Source organism: Phoenix dactylifera, chromosome 5 (genome assembly GCF_051530095.1).
Source record: "Phoenix dactylifera cultivar Ajwa chromosome 5, Ajwa_hap1_PhDact_Kaust_v1.1, whole genome shotgun sequence".
Taxonomy (NCBI): domain Eukaryota; kingdom Viridiplantae; phylum Streptophyta; class Magnoliopsida; order Arecales; family Arecaceae; genus Phoenix; species Phoenix dactylifera.
Genome location: NC_143194.1, coordinates 6,535,261 through 6,551,327, shown reverse-complemented (window position 1 = coordinate 6,551,327; position 16,067 = coordinate 6,535,261). Strand labels below are relative to the sequence as shown.

At 42.8% G+C, this 16,067-nt stretch overlaps 1 long non-coding RNA gene across 1 annotated transcript; it reads left to right on the top strand.

The window, feature by feature from the left end:
* The first annotated feature begins 8,854 nt into the window (after positions 1–8,854).
* Positions 8,855–16,067, top strand: LOC148703344 (uncharacterized). The gene is made up of 2 exons (XR_015986941.2): positions 8,855–12,796; positions 15,486–16,067. It is a non-coding gene; the product is annotated as an uncharacterized LOC148703344 (long non-coding RNA).

Genomic DNA, 16,067 nt, shown 5'->3' with positions numbered 1-16,067 from the left:
CCGCCTGCGCAGGGCACGTGACTATCGGGCCCACATGAGGGGGAAACACGGGGCTCCCCTGCCAGATGTTGGCCGGTTCCGGGGCTTCACGCAAGCGTCCTTCACCCCTCACCGATTTTGCTTCTCCCCAAAAACACATCTGCAGGATTTGGAAGCACCCGCCTCATATACCCAATCTCTGAAACGAGCCTCATGATCATGCTTCAAATATCATTTTCATAAAGTATGCAATTTAAACAAAGCAGTATTGTAAATCACAAAATTTTCATAAAACATGCACATGAAACCGTGCCCCCGGCATACCGTGGTCATGCTCTTAAATGCTACTGCGAAGTCATTCTTGGCCACTGGCGGGACCGGCTCAGTTATTAGGCGGCCACTGGCGGGGCTGGCTCAGTCATTCTCGGCCACTGGCAAGGCCGGCTCAGTTACATTGGGTCAGTAGCTCTTAAGAGTTCATAAATAATGCTCAGTATAGGTAGTACCTCATAGATGCTACGGCGAATTCATTAATGGTCACTGGCGGGGCCTGCTCAGTTATTAGTCGGCCACTGGCGGGGCTGGCTCAGTCATTATCGGCCACTGGCAAGGCCGGCTCAGTTGCATTCGGCCCGTAGCGTTAGTAGTTCTTAGGTACCCCCTTACAAGCAATATGCAGCTAGGGCAAATCATTATCATTCTTTACATTCATGCTAAGAAAAATCATAACATGGAACTCCATTCATTTTGCATGTATCACAAGAGCTATGAAAACATAATATGTGCACAACTATGAATTATGTGACTGACATGTACCACTCATGTTCATATTTCATAACTCATATCTTAGCATGTAACGTAATCCCAATATTTTGTAGGCATAACGGAATATAAAATATATATCATCATATCTTGTATGACTAGAGCATGTCAGATACACATATCATTCTTAGCCTACAGTACATGCATGACATGTTAAATTTCATGTATGTATGATCCATAAAGATTAGGGCAGGTTACTTACATTCTTCACTAATCATGCATACAATTCAAATTGTATAAAAAGCACTGGTTCATCTTATAAAATGTAATACAGGATCTACGATAAGATTAAGGCAGATTACTTACCTCAATTCGCTTTCCAAATTGCTCAAGTCCAGGTGACTAATCCTCAATCACCTAAAACAACATCATAGGGATTACATTATTCCCCCTTCATTTATTATAAAATTTCTTAGTTCATCATACTATGAACTTACTTGCTTGGGTCCTATCCAAGGATTTAGCCCAAGTCCAATTTGAAGCCTTTGGAGTTCGACTTAACACCAGATTGGGCCCACATGGGTTGATTGGGTTTTTAATTGGAGGATTGGGTCTCGTTTATAATTGGGTCCAACCTTTTCTAGCCAATTGGGTCCTCTGTCAATTTACTGGGCCTAATTTATTATTAATTGGGCCTGCTGGGATTAACTCCACTCAACTGGGTTCGGACCCAAATCAATTTGGGCCTAATTTGGTTCGGATTTGACCCAATTTGCAGTTTGGGCTCGTCCAGACTTAGCACAATCTGATTGGGCTCGGGTTCAGGTTCAATTGGCTAAACCAATTTCTTATTATTGGGCTTAACGTGTTTCGGATCCGAACCCGATTCCGGCCCGTTAACCCACTCTTTTCTTTTCTCTTCTCATTTTCTTTCTTTTCTTTTCTTTTTCTTTTCTTTTCTTCTTTTTTTTTTTTTTTTTGTGTTTCTCTTTTTCTTTCTTTTTCTTTTTCTTTTTCTTTTCCTTTTTTTTTTTCTTTCCTTTTCTTCTCTTCTCCTTTTTCTTTTCTTCTCCTTCCCGAAGCTTCCTCTCCTCCCTTCTCTTTCATCCCGATCTCCCCCTTCCTCTCTTCTCCGACGATGGCAGGACGGCGAGCGGAGGGGAGGACGGCGAGCGGAGGGGGGGCCGGGCCACGACCGGCGGCGTCCGCGGCCAGCCTACGACGCTCTCGGCCGCGCCTACGGTCGACGCTCGTGTCGACGGTGCTCGCAGCCGAAGCCGGCGGCCACCGCACACGACGCCGAGCTGATGAGTCCCCTCTCCCTCTTTTCTTCTTTCTTTCCTTCTTTCCTTTCTTCCCGTTTTCTTTTCTTCTCTGTTTTCGCCGAGACCCTAGCCTCCGACCGATTCTCCGGCCCTCTTCTTCTCCTACGGCCTCCTCTCTCTCTCGGTCACTCCCTCTTCTTTTCTCTCTTCCACTCTTTTCTCTTCCTCGCCCTCGCCGGAATCATGGGTGTTTCGGCCGATTCCTCGGTCTTCTTCTTCTTCTCCGGCCGAATCCACGGCCTCTCTTCCTCCTCTCTCTTTCTTTCTTTCTTTCTTTTCTTCGGTCCTTCCCTCCGGCACCACCCCATATTCTCTCTCTCTCTCACTCCCAAACCCTCTCTCTTCCTCTCTCCATTCTTCCCCTGTGAAGGAAGAAGGGGGGTTTGGGAGGGCCGAGCCACAGTCGGCAGTGCCATGGCCGAGCTCGCGGCGTCCTCAGCCGTGCCTGCGGCTGAGCCTGCGGCCACGCCCTCGGCCTGCCAGCAGCCCCCCTTCCTCCCTTCTTTCTTCCTTTGTTTCTTTCTTTGTTATTCTTGCACAAAACAGGGGGAGAGAAGGCAGGGGGCTTACCTGGCTTTTTGCCCTTCCTCTTGGAGCTTCAGGGTTCCTTCGCCTTCGACTCCAGGGCTTCGGCTCTCTCTCCCGTTCCGTGTTCTTGGGGTCTGTGACTTAGGGTTGCCGGCAGAGGCTTAAATCAGTGTTTAGAGGATAAGACCCCCCTCTGAGAGGTCCCTTCCCTCTCCATTCCCTCCTGCTCCGGGACTGGCCGCCGCCCCCCTGTCTCCGGCGCGCCGGCAGCGGCTGTCAGTAGGGGTGAGGGTCACCCCTCCCTGTCGGTCTTATCCCTTCGTTTTTATATATATATTTTTTTTTTTTCAATCCTTATACAGCACTGCCCACAGTGACATTTGGGCCCAACCCTTAACTGGGCCCATTTCTTATTGGGCCTAGTAGGTTCTGGGCCCGGACATTACATCCTACCCCCCTTAAAATAAATTTCGTCCTCGAAATTAAACATACCTTAGGTTCTGGTTTTTAAAAGTAGTCAACCATTGAGTCATCTTCTAGTTCTCGGTTAGTCTCCCTCTTAAAATGCTTGCTGATAAGATTTTGGCAAAATCATGGCACCTCAAAACTTGAACCTTTCCATCTATGACACGTAGGAGTTCTTTGATCTCTCCCAAAAGAAGACTAATCTTCCCACCTTAGATTTTAAATGCTATGATTCTTGGCCCAAGAAATTAATTGCTCTCGATTAAGTCCACACAACGGTCGTAATCGGGTTAATAGAAATAGGTGAGAGCATTAGCATCACATACTTTTCATAATCTATAATCTTCTTTCTTCTCTTAACCTTGCCTACAATTTTATGATCAACTTTTATCCTAGCAAAACTTCAAACCCCTTTTAGATAGGTAGATCAAAGATGTCATAGCTAGGAGTAGGGAACATTTCAGGTCTAAGCCCAACCAAGGCACCATCAATCCGTTAATACTAAATTTAAGATGCCAAGATTCTCCCGGGAGTTACCAATAATAGAAAAACTCACGGGTGAAGATTATACAGCTCTCTCTCTAGATTATTCATAGAATCAACATCTTAATTCTGAATAAGAAGATCAAGTTTCTTTGTCAAAGTATCAACTGCTCTCGATTACCCGATCTATCACAAGATTAGATCATAAACAACTTCAATCCACCCTTGATAGATATTCATCAAAGTCAATTGACAACCTTAATTTCTTTCAATCGAATAAAGGATGGATATTAATTAAAAAAATTCAAGCTTCAAATTTAGGAGGGAGAAGGTTCATACCAACATATTCTAGATCCAAGATCAAAATCGATGATCTATTAATTCATGTCAAAAGATGCTAAGAAGTTTCTTAGCATGACATAAAACTGGAGAATCTAGGATAGCACAGTGCTATCCAGAAATCAGAACATTCTCCTTTTATTTATCCAAAAAATCTTACTATACAAGAAAACAGATCAAATCTTTTGTTATTAAAACTTTCCGAATCAAAAGAATAATACTTCTGGCCAACTTAGATAAATAATTCAGATCACTATGTTTTCGCTGCGCATTCTGATCAAATTCCTTTGAATTCACAAATAACTTTTGATCAACATACTATTTGCCTACAAACAGAACTATTTAATTCCTCATCTGTATTTGCATTTCAAATCTTTACTCCATCTAGATCGTATGTTACTTAGCTAGAACTTCCTTTTACCTTTTCATGAACGAGTAAAGAAAGGGTATCCCAACATAAGATCCCCTTAAATAAGTAACAATGCTTTAAATAAATTTTACATTTTCAGCAACTTCATTCATATAAAATGAGCCAAAAATATTCTTCAAGATTGGAAATTATCCCAGAATTTACTAAATGACTTCCAATCAAAATACCAATCTTGCATTGTAATTTGAAAAGATCTAATATGTCACATTCCAAGTAAACAAAGGAGAAACTCTTAAATGTCATTCTCAGATATATTTTCTTTCTATACAATAGTTTCATGCATAATTGTCATACCGATTTTAACCTCAAAGAATATAAAAGCTTTCCTTGTCCAAGCCTTAAACAACTTATGAATGAACCCTATCTTGCCATCAAAATGATTAACTTCAAACTAGAAGTATTATCCACAGTACCCGGTATCAAATTAAACTTCCAAAATCACCTATATACTAATACACAAATAATCACTATGTACTTTAACATTCCATGGCTAGTACTCCACTTAATATCAGTCAAAATATACTTTAATCATAATCCAAAATACAAATTACTCCATCGAGAAATCTCCAAACTAGCTTATTCTTATTTTGGCATGGCTCGCTACCATTCTGTTTGAAAACACCAAAATTTTTTTTTTTATAGTCTTGAATTCTGATACCATACCTGTCATAATCATGCTCCTAGAATGATTTTGTATTAGTCTTAACTTCTTTCTTTTTGTTGCTCATTGTCACCTATCAAAAGATTCATGTCAAGCAATTTTCGTGATTGACTGATGATACGACTAATAAAATCCTTTCTTTCCTTTCCGGTTATGCGGAATCTCACTAAATGAGACTTAACTACCCATTTCCTTATTAAAGCTTAAAATTTTTACTCATGGTTAACCTATTGCTCTGATACCACTAGATGTCACGCCCCGGATCCGGTTCCGTGACACGGCCGTGCTATTGCCGACTACCGCCCACAATAGCACGCAGCCTCATACTTGGGTAATAGGGTAGTCAAACCAACCGAATCTTTTCATATGAAAGCATTCTTAGTACAACATGCTGGTCAGTACCCAAATACAGAGCTTCTACATAGTTTATGTACACAAAAGTATGCTTGCTTTACCCCAGAAGCCCTGATACCAAATTAACGTGTCTCTGGCAGCTATCAGTGGTGAGGATCTGAAAGAACAAGTAAATGAACGGATATGAGCTACACGGCTCAGTAAGTAATCATACATAATCTTACCGGATCGAACATAACGGTAAGCATGTTTATGCAGGGTTTGAGAAGCTGACATGCATATTTATCTAATCATCTTCATGGCATAATATGTATGCAATTTAAAGGAGATATCGGTTATAGCAAAATACAACATTTCATAACGATATATCCAAAACCCGTTGTAAAACAATGTATGCTTTGGTCAGGCACGTTCATAAATGTCACGGCCCGCCTGCGCAGGGCACGTGACTATCGGGCCCACATGAGGGGGAAACACGGGGCTCCCCTGCCAGATGTTGGCCGGTTCCGGGGCTTCACGCAAGCGTCCTTCACCCCTCACCGATTTTGCTTCTCCCCAAAAACACATCTGCAGGATTTGGAAGCACCCGCCTCATATACCCAATCTCTGAAACGAGCCTCATGATCATGCTTCAAATATCATTTTCATAAAGTATGCAATTTAAACAAAGCAGTATTGTAAATCACAAAATTTTCATAAAACATGCACATGAAACCGTGCCCCCGGCATACCGTGGTCATGCTCTTAAATGCTACTGCGAAGTCATTCTTGGCCACTGGCGGGACCGGCTCAGTTATTAGGCGGCCACTGGCGGGGCTGGCTCAGTCATTCTCGGCCACTGGCAAGGCCGGCTCAGTTACATTGGGTCAGTAGCTCTTAAGAGTTCATAAATAATGCTCAGTATAGGTAGTACCTCATAGATGCTACGGCGAATTCATTAATGGTCACTGGCGGGGCCTGCTCAGTTATTAGTCGGCCACTGGCGGGGCTGGCTCAGTCATTATCGGCCACTGGCAAGGCCGGCTCAGTTGCATTCGGCCCGTAGCGTTAGTAGTTCTTAGGTACCCCCTTACAAGCAATATGCAGCTAGGGCAAATCATTATCATTCTTTACATTCATGCTAAGAAAAATCATAACATGGAACTCCATTCATTTTGCATGTATCACAAGAGCTATGAAAACATAATATGTGCACAACTATGAATTATGTGACTGACATGTACCACTCATGTTCATATTTCATAACTCATATCTTAGCATGTAACGTAATCCCAATATTTTGTAGGCATAACGGAATATAAAATATATATCATCATATCTTGTATGACTAGAGCATGTCAGATACACATATCATTCTTAGCCTACAGTACATGCATGACATGTTAAATTTCATGTATGTATGATCCATAAAGATTAGGGCAGGTTACTTACATTCTTCACTAATCATGCATACAATTCAAATTGTATAAAAAGCACTGGTTCATCTTATAAAATGTAATACAGGATCTACGATAAGATTAAGGCAGATTACTTACCTCAATTCGCTTTCCAAATTGCTCAAGTCCAGGTGACTAATCCTCAATCACCTAAAACAACATCATAGGGATTACATTATTCCCCCTTCATTTATTATAAAATTTCTTAGTTCATCATACTATGAACTTACTTGCTTGGGTCCTATCCAAGGATTTAGCCCAAGTCCAATTTGAAGCCTTTGGAGTTCGACTTAACACCAGATTGGGCCCACATGGGTTGATTGGGTTTTTAATTGGAGGATTGGGTCTCGTTTATAATTGGGTCCAACCTTTTCTAGCCAATTGGGTCCTCTGTCAATTTACTGGGCCTAATTTATTATTAATTGGGCCTGCTGGGATTAACTCCACTCAACTGGGTTCGGACCCAAATCAATTTGGGCCTAATTTGGTTCGGATTTGACCCAATTTGCAGTTTGGGCTCGTCCAGACTTAGCACAATCTGATTGGGCTCGGGTTCAGGTTCAATTGGCTAAACCAATTTCTTATTATTGGGCTTAACGTGTTTCGGATCCGAACCCGATTCCGGCCCGTTAACCCACTCTTTTCTTTTCTCTTCTCATTTTCTTTCTTTTCTTTTCTTTTTCTTTTCTTTTCTTCTTTTTTTTTTTTTTTTTGTGTTTCTCTTTTTCTTTCTTTTTCTTTTTCCTTTTCTTTTCCTTTTTTTTTTTTCTTTCCTTTTCTTCTCTTCTCCTTTTTCTTTTCTTCTCCTTCCCGAAGCTTCCTCTCCTCCCTTCTCTTTCATCCCGATCTCCCCCTTCCTCTCTTCTCCGACGATGGCAGGACGGCGAGCGGAGGGGAGGACGGCGAGCGGAGGGGGGGCCGGGCCACGACCGGCGGCGTCCGCGGCCAGCCTACGACGCTCTCGGCCGCGCCTACGGTCGACGCTCGTGTCGACGGTGCTCGCAGCCGAAGCCGGCGGCCACCGCACACGACGCCGAGCTGATGAGTCCCCTCTCCCTCTTTTCTTCTTTCTTTCCTTCTTTCCTTTCTTCCCGTTTTCTTTTCTTCTCTGTTTTCGCCGAGACCCTAGCCTCCGACCGATTCTCCGGCCCTCTTCTTCTCCTACGGCCTCCTCTCTCTCTCGGTCACTCCCTCTTCTTTTCTCTCTTCCACTCTTTTCTCTTCCTCGCCCTCGCCGGAATCGTGGGTGTTTCGGCCGATTCCTCGGTCTTCTTCTTCTTCTCCGGCCGAATCCACGGCCTCTCTTCCTCCTCTCTCTTTCTTTCTTTCTTTCTTTTCTTCGGTCCTTCCCTCCGGCACCACCCCATATTCTCTCTCTCTCTCACTCCCAAACCCTCTCTCTTCCTCTCTCCATTCTTCCCCTGTGAAGGAAGAAGGGGGGTTTGGGAGGGCCGAGCCACAGTCGGCAGTGCCATGGCCGAGCTCGCGGCGTCCTCAGCCGTGCCTGCGGCTGAGCCTGCGGCCACGCCCTCGGCCTGCCAGCAGCCCCCCTTCCTCCCTTCTTTCTTCCTTTGTTTCTTTCTTTGTTATTCTTGCACAAAACAGGGGGAGAGAAGGCAGGGGGCTTACCTGGCTTTTTGCCCTTCCTCTTGGAGCTTCAGGGTTCCTTCGCCTTCGACTCCAGGGCTTCGGCTCTCTCTCCCGTTCCGTGTTCTTGGGGTCTGTGACTTAGGGTTGCCGGCAGAGGCTTAAATCAGTGTTTAGAGGATAAGACCCCCCTCTGAGAGGTCCCTTCCCTCTCCATTCCCTCCTGCTCCGGGACTGGCCGCCGCCCCCCTGTCTCCGGCGCGCCGGCAGCGGCTGTCAGCAGGGGTGAGGGTCACCCCTCCCTGTCGGTCTTATCCCTTCGTTTTTATATATATATTTTTTTTTTTTTCAATCCTTATACAGCACTGCCCACAGTGACATTTGGGCCCAACCCTTAACTGGGCCCATTTCTTATTGGGCCTAGTAGGTTCTGGGCCCGGACATTACACGATCCAGGCACTGGGTAGAGCCTTATTCAACCCTGTGGAAGAGGAGGAAGGGTCGTCCTCCAGTTCGATCGGGCCTATCCGCTGTGAGAATTATGGCAGAGCAACCACTCCCAAGCTTATCCCCTTTGAAAACCCTCCTATAAATCTTCCGTTTCTCGGCTATTGGCCCACCTCTGAGCCCCACTGAGCACCTCTTCTCCTTCTCCTTCCTCTTCTCCGGTGATCGGGGTGCCGCCTCGGCCAAGTGCTATCGCTGAAGTCCCTTCCTTTTCCCTCTAGACCACCAATGGCCTTGTTTTTCTCCTTCTCCCTGTTTCGAGCTCCTCCACCGCTAGCCGCCGGACCGAGCCACCCTCGGCTGAGAATCGCCACCTCCATTGACTGCCGGTAAACTTCGTTCCCTCTGTTCTTTGATTCTTAGCTGAGCCAAGTTGTTTCCCTTTCCTCTGTTTCGGGCTAAATCGAGAACGCTCTCGATCTTCCTTCTTCGCCGGCCACCACAGCAGCCGCTGGCCATCGCTGGCGTCGTCGGCTGGCCGTCGACTACTAGGATTGGCCACTGACTCTCTTCCTCAACCTCTCCTCTCCTCTACTCTGCTCTCCTCTTCTCTTTCTTTCCCACTCTTCCTTCCCTTCTTCCTTTTCTTCTTAGTTTTCATTCTTAGTTCCTTTATTTATTTGTTTATTTATTAATTCATATATATATATATATATTATAGTTCCTTTCTAATTGTTAATTTCTCTTCTTGGCCCATGGACCAGATGCAGTGATGATTTATACCACTATGACATACCAAACTCAGAATCTTGATTGAACCCGAGTTCAGATTCTTTCTCTTCTTCCTTTTTCTCTCTATAGATAGGCTTAGGAATCCTAGTATAAGCCCTGCTTTTTTTTTTTTTATTTTCCAGATCCAAGTTGACTCAGTTTGGAGACCCTGAATTGCTCCGGTACTCGGCAGTAGATCGGCCCATTACTTCAGCCCTAGTTAGATTTGGCCACTTTTGATCTGCACCTAACCTGTTGAATCCTCTTTGCTCTGACCGACTTGGGTAGTCAGGCACTGTCACCTGACCGACCTGATTTGGGAACATGAGGCCATTATCCACTAGTGTTTGATTTTGATTTCGCTTGACTTCTAAAATGATGATGAAATTTATAATTTTTTAATTATATTAAAATTGGTGCACCTGACCCATCTAAGTGGAGTGATATTTTAAAGTGATAAGAGATAAGTAACCTAATACTTTAAAGTATGTTTTTCAAATTTTTAGTAAAATAATAATAATTTGATTAAATTAATTATGAAATATGTTTTAAACTTAGTTAAACGGGTCAGACATGTTAATGTTATGATTATTTAAAATATATTTTGTGCTATGTTTGAAATCTAAAAAATGTGACTCGGCAAATCATGAAAAATTTATTTTATAAATATGCATTCTCAGCACGACTATGATCTGATCTGGCCCTGCCAATGAAAATTATTTGTTGGCCTTGTTAACTTGTAATCTATGAGAAACTAGCTTCGACACCGCACCGTCGGTGATGAAAATAGTGATATTTGGGACACCGTGCCACTAGTAGTTAATAATAGTGGTTTTTGGTACTTTGTACATTTTGACCGATGCCACTAGGTACGTGGTCATAGCTTGATTTCTGACTTTTGATTTCTGACATCTAGTTTCTGGTATTTCTTGTGAAAACAATAGTATTCTTCAAAAGAAATATGGAAATAATTTATTTTTCAGTCAATATTTTGTGCTAATTATTTGGCATGCTTTGATCCCATTTTGGGATGTTATGTTGCTAATTGGGCTAATATAACCCATTATTATATTTTTTCTATTTTTCATATCCGGATGCATGATTGCTCGGATCTTAGAGAGTGTGCTAGTTCTTTTGAAGATACTTCCAGTCAGAGTTTATCCAGTCTAGTTAGAATATTTTATTTGATTTATGTTAGTAGCTAGCAAATGTTGACTTATGTCACTTTCGATCTATTATAAAAACTATTTGGATAGATTCTTGATTAAATAAATTTTAGAAATTATTATTGTTTTGATATAATCTATAGTCTTGCATGTTTATATGGTCTTCTATACAGATATCCGGCGTCTGCTCCACTCCAGGTTCGGAGCATGATAATAGAAAAATAGAATGATTCACCTCCATCCCTGTATGCTTTTATTGACGGTACAACATTTAAACGTCTAGTTTCTCGAGTGTTCTAATGGAGCGTCCAACATTTAATTTTGGACATATCTTTTTTGATTGCTTTATTAGGGTCATTCAATTTTGTAACACCAATCTGTTTTCTTGATTGCGCTAATAGATAACGGCTATCTATTTTCTAGTAACAAATATCTGTCTTCACGAATGTTCTAATTGATAATATTTATTTATTTTATCGAGTGAGCTAACAAAGAGCTAAGTGATGTATCTTTCCAAGTTTTTATACTCTCGGGTCATATATTCAGTCCTATAACATCTACATTGCGCTTGTTCTGGCCCGAGACCCGTCCAAGGGGTAACTAGTTCACAAGGTGTTGGATCCTTTCCTCGAGCCAATTAAGGCATCCAGAGAGAGAAAAAATAGAGAGAGAAAGAGTGACAACGAGAGAGAAAGAAAGGAGAGAATAAGCGAGAGAAGGCAAGAGGGAAAGAGAAGGACTTGCAGTTCTCTCTAGGGTTGTCAACGGGCCGAGCTGCTCGGGCTCGGCTCCGGCCCGGCTTGGTAAAATCTCAGCTCGAGCTCGGCTCGGTAAAATCTCAGCTCGAGCTCAGCTCGTTAGTCAAACGAGCCCGAGCCCGAGTCTGAGCCCAAAATGAGATCCGTTTAAATTCGAGCTGGAGCCGAGCAGCTCACGAGCTCAAACGAGCCTAAATGAGGGCTATCTATGTTAACACATTTGCCAAAACACCTCTTATTAAATACTAAACTACCTTCCCAAGTCCCAAGGAGAATATGAGTGACCAGTCCGAGATGAGAACAATTGATGCGGAGGACCTTCGCAAGGCCTGTTTAAATCCTTCCTTCTCGAGTTCTCGGTTTCTCCAGAACCTTCTCAAGAATCCCAACCCCTCCTTTCTTCTCGCCTCTCGGTTTCTTCTCCATTCTCCTCGCCGGCTCACCCCCAAGCCCAAAGCCGATGCCCCCCTCCCCTCTGAGAAGCTTTGCCGCCGCCTCCTCTCGGTTCGCCTCTCGGTTTCTTCTCCAAGAAGCTCCGCCGCCTCCTCCTCTCCCTTTTAGCCTTCTCCGCCCCCGGCAGGGGAGGCAACAAGCGTCGCTGCCCCAACCCTTGCGTCGAGGATTCCCTCAGCTTTCACTCCCTCCCCCGCGGCCGACGCCCGTGCCGGCGGTGCTCGCGGCCGCCCCCTTCTTTCTTCTCTTCTTCTTCTGTTCTTTCTTTCTTTCTTTCTTTCTTTCTTTCTTTCCTTCGTTCTTCTCTCCTCCGGTGAACGATGGGGATGGGGATGGGAATGGGGATGGGGATGGGGCGGGGTCGGACTCGGGCTTGGGCAAACGAGCCTTACGAGTCCGAGCCCGAGCCCAATACAGGGCTCGGTATCAAACTCGAGCCCGAGTCTGACTCTTTAACAGCCCTAGTTCTCTCTCAAAAGAGAGGAAGGAGATAGTTCTACGGCCGGTCACCCCCCACGGCGGCGACTCCCGGCGGCATAGTAGCGGCAATAGCGTCGTCCCCCTACGACAGCGGCTGCGGCGACATCCCACAATAGTGGTGATCAACTACATGGGAAGAACAAGGAAAACAAGGAAGGACACGAGTCTAGAGACCACTGGAGACAACCAGACCATAGTCGATGGCCAAGGGACTTGGGAATAGGTATAGAAGAGTGGCCAGACGGATTACCTCGTTCTCGTGGCGAATCAATGGTGGGTTGCCGTGACTGCTCGACAGAAGAAAAAAAAATTCAAGGAAAATTGGACGAATCTTGCCGGCGATTGAATGAGGATTAAAAGTGATGCATAAAGGTAAGAGGGAAGGTTTTTTTTTAATTTCATCCTAAAGTTTTCATCGGAGTCCGGCGAGCCTTAGAACTCGTCTTCCTTGACGAACTCAAGGAAGATGAAGACTTCGATCGAGTCTTCCTTCCCCCATCACGTGCCCCGCATGTAGAGGCCCAAGAGGCCGATTCCTACCAGCCCGAGCAGGACCATGCCGTGCGAAAACATTGGGCTATTACAGACACATACTCCTAATTAGACTTAATTATTCCTTAATGAATATTTGAAAAATATCCATGTGAAGTACTGAACTTTTGTTCTATCCCATCCAAAGTACGTGCTCGCTCTATCAAAATTCAATTCCACCTAAGGGGCTTTCTCTATGAATAATATCACATAGTAACGACCTCAACAAAAAGTGCCAAGATTTTTTCCAAAACGTCGTCTGTATTGCTTAATTAATGAAAACACAATGTTGATGACCTTGATTCTGAACAATTGCAAGGAATTACAGTCAACTTTCTACATTTTCATAATACCATGATCCAATACTATTTCATGTGCCAGCATTTCATTGTTGCAGTCATGTTCCTTCCGAGAATATATATATATGGTTCCTCATGTCTTTGCCTCCATTATAGAACTGTGATAGCCAAAAATGAAGAGATCCATTCAGCTGCAACACCGAGCTAGGTAGATCAGCTTGCCACCAGAAACAGACCTAAAAATTGATGGTGAAGCCAGAGAGATATAGCACAGTTAGCGCAGCATGGACCTTTGGGTTCCTTTCTCTTGCATCTTATCACCAATGTGAAGCTAGATAAGCGGAAAGTTTCCATTAACACCTAATGGTTTATCCCAGGTGGGGTTCCAAGCTAATGGTGAAGCAACAATAAGGCATCTGTAGATTATCCGAACAATAACCCAAAGCTCCACTTCTCCCTTATCATCTTTTGGTTTCTCCATGTTTATTTTGCATAGACGCATGACTACCAGGACAAGAAGAGGATTAGCGTTTGAGTTTTACACTCTGATCCCTTAACTGAGATAAAACACTAGCTTTTATTCTTTTAATTTAGGTAAATAGCATGGATTAGGGTTAGGATGGAAAATCCTGGGACTAAGATTGGTCTTGGAACACCAAAAGTTGTCAGATTAGAAATCTGGGAAAAATTAATAAATGGTTAATATAATTATCTATGCTTGCAAGATGGTTATTTATAATGATCTTTAGGCAGTTGGTTCTCAAATTTCATGAAAATGGTTGATTTCTTCAATTATACTACAATTAAAAATAATTTAATTGGATGCGTTAGGTATATATATGGATTGCTTGGCACACTTAACTGTTTACTGCTGCGTGGTAAAGGTATGAAACCGTTATTATGTTTTCTTGTATTGATATGCAATTTATGATATGTACATGTGAATTATAGTAATGAATAGTCTTGATTATGCATAAAAAATGACTATATTATTGTATCTTTATAATGTTAAAATGTTGGGTTGTTCCCTAGTGATATTAGTGAGAATGATAGGTGACATTAACTGAATAGCGGGCATGAGACCTGGATTACCCATGTTACTACAGTTTGCCTCGTCACAGGTAAGAACTCGATGGTATTCAATGCCCTAACACGGGCGGAAAATGCGATGGTGGATAGTCTCGAGTCAAAAATAAATAATTTACTTATTTTATGCTTTTTGACAGACTGCTGGATTGGAAACTCACAAAAAGAGTTATAAATTATGATAATGAGTTATTTTTGTTACGTGATATGCATTGATACATTGTGACCTATTAAGTGCGGGGTATGAGAATCGAAATATTAGTTAACAGGAGTATGAGTTTCATCGTAATCATACTTTAATATTATTTAAATTTTAATATCATTTTCTAATAATTTCTATGAATTGTCATTAATTATATGTAACCTTTTTGTGTGTGGGGGGATAGGGTTCTTATTGAGCTGTGTGGCTCATATTATTTCTTCTACTTTTCTTGTCATGGCCTCGGAATGCTTAGCATTTTTCTATGGTTTGAGTAAGAGGTGGGCATTATATCCTTTTTTTTTAAGTATTGCTAAAATTTTGTACAAGTCACAAGGCTTTGCATATTTTCTAGAACCATGCTCTATCACATGCTTAACTCAAATGTTGGGCTTGGGGCATGATATTGGTACAGACGAAATAGATACATCTGCTCGTGTATGCTTTTCCCCCATCAAATTATGGGTGAACTATGATTTACCATATTACTCATTCTCTATAATACAATTCGTTCTTTATTAATTAAGATTTTCACACGCAATTCAAACTAAAATAGAATTTATTTAGAGACAGACACATTCTCCAAATTGGACTTGGTTATTCCTTAATCAATATTTCAAAAACATCCATGTGAAGTACTAAACTTTTGATCTACCTCATCCAAAGTAAATGCTCGCTCTATCAAAATTCAGTCCCATCGTATAAGTGGATGTCTTTTATGTATAATATCACATGGTTATGACCTCAATAGAAGAGCGCAAATACCTTTTCCAAAATGTCATCTGTATTGCTTGACTTAATTAATTCACAATGTTGATGACCTTGATTCTGAACTTAAGCTCATCATACAAAACAATTGGAGGGAATTAAAATCATCTTTCTACATTTAATTTTCGTAATGCCATGATCCAAAATTGTATCATGTGTCAGCTTTTCATTGATGCAGTTGTGTTCCTTCTGGGAATATATGGCACCTCATGTGTTTGCTTCCATTGTTGATTGCCGGCAATGAAGACATCCATTCGGCTGCAATGCCAAGGCAGGTAGACCAGCTTCTGGTGCAGTTGATGCAGGTCTGGCGATTTGCATGCTTCAACGACAACCTTTTGTTGTAGCCATCTGAGAGTCTGCCACCAGAAACGGAACTGAGGATTGATGTCAGAGCGAGAGAGACGTAGCACAGCGCACCGTACGTGGACCTTGGGTTTCCCCTCTCTTGCATCCCATCACCAATGTGGAGCCGGAGAAGAAGAAAGGTTCCACTCCCACCTCATGGTTTATCCCTGGTGGCTCGCAGTAGCTAATGGTGAAGCCACAATAAGGCAGCTGTATATCTTCGCCTTCCATGGACATCTCTCCTGAATAAGGTATTTAGGTATGGATGGTATGGGACATTAGCAAACACAAGGAGGACATCATGCACAGTGATGGCTTTGGTTTCCTCATCCTCTCTCTCTCTCTCTATGTAAGGTTACTCAACTGTGGCAATCCGTGCGGGAATATGTTTAGCCATTATTCGCCAAGAAAA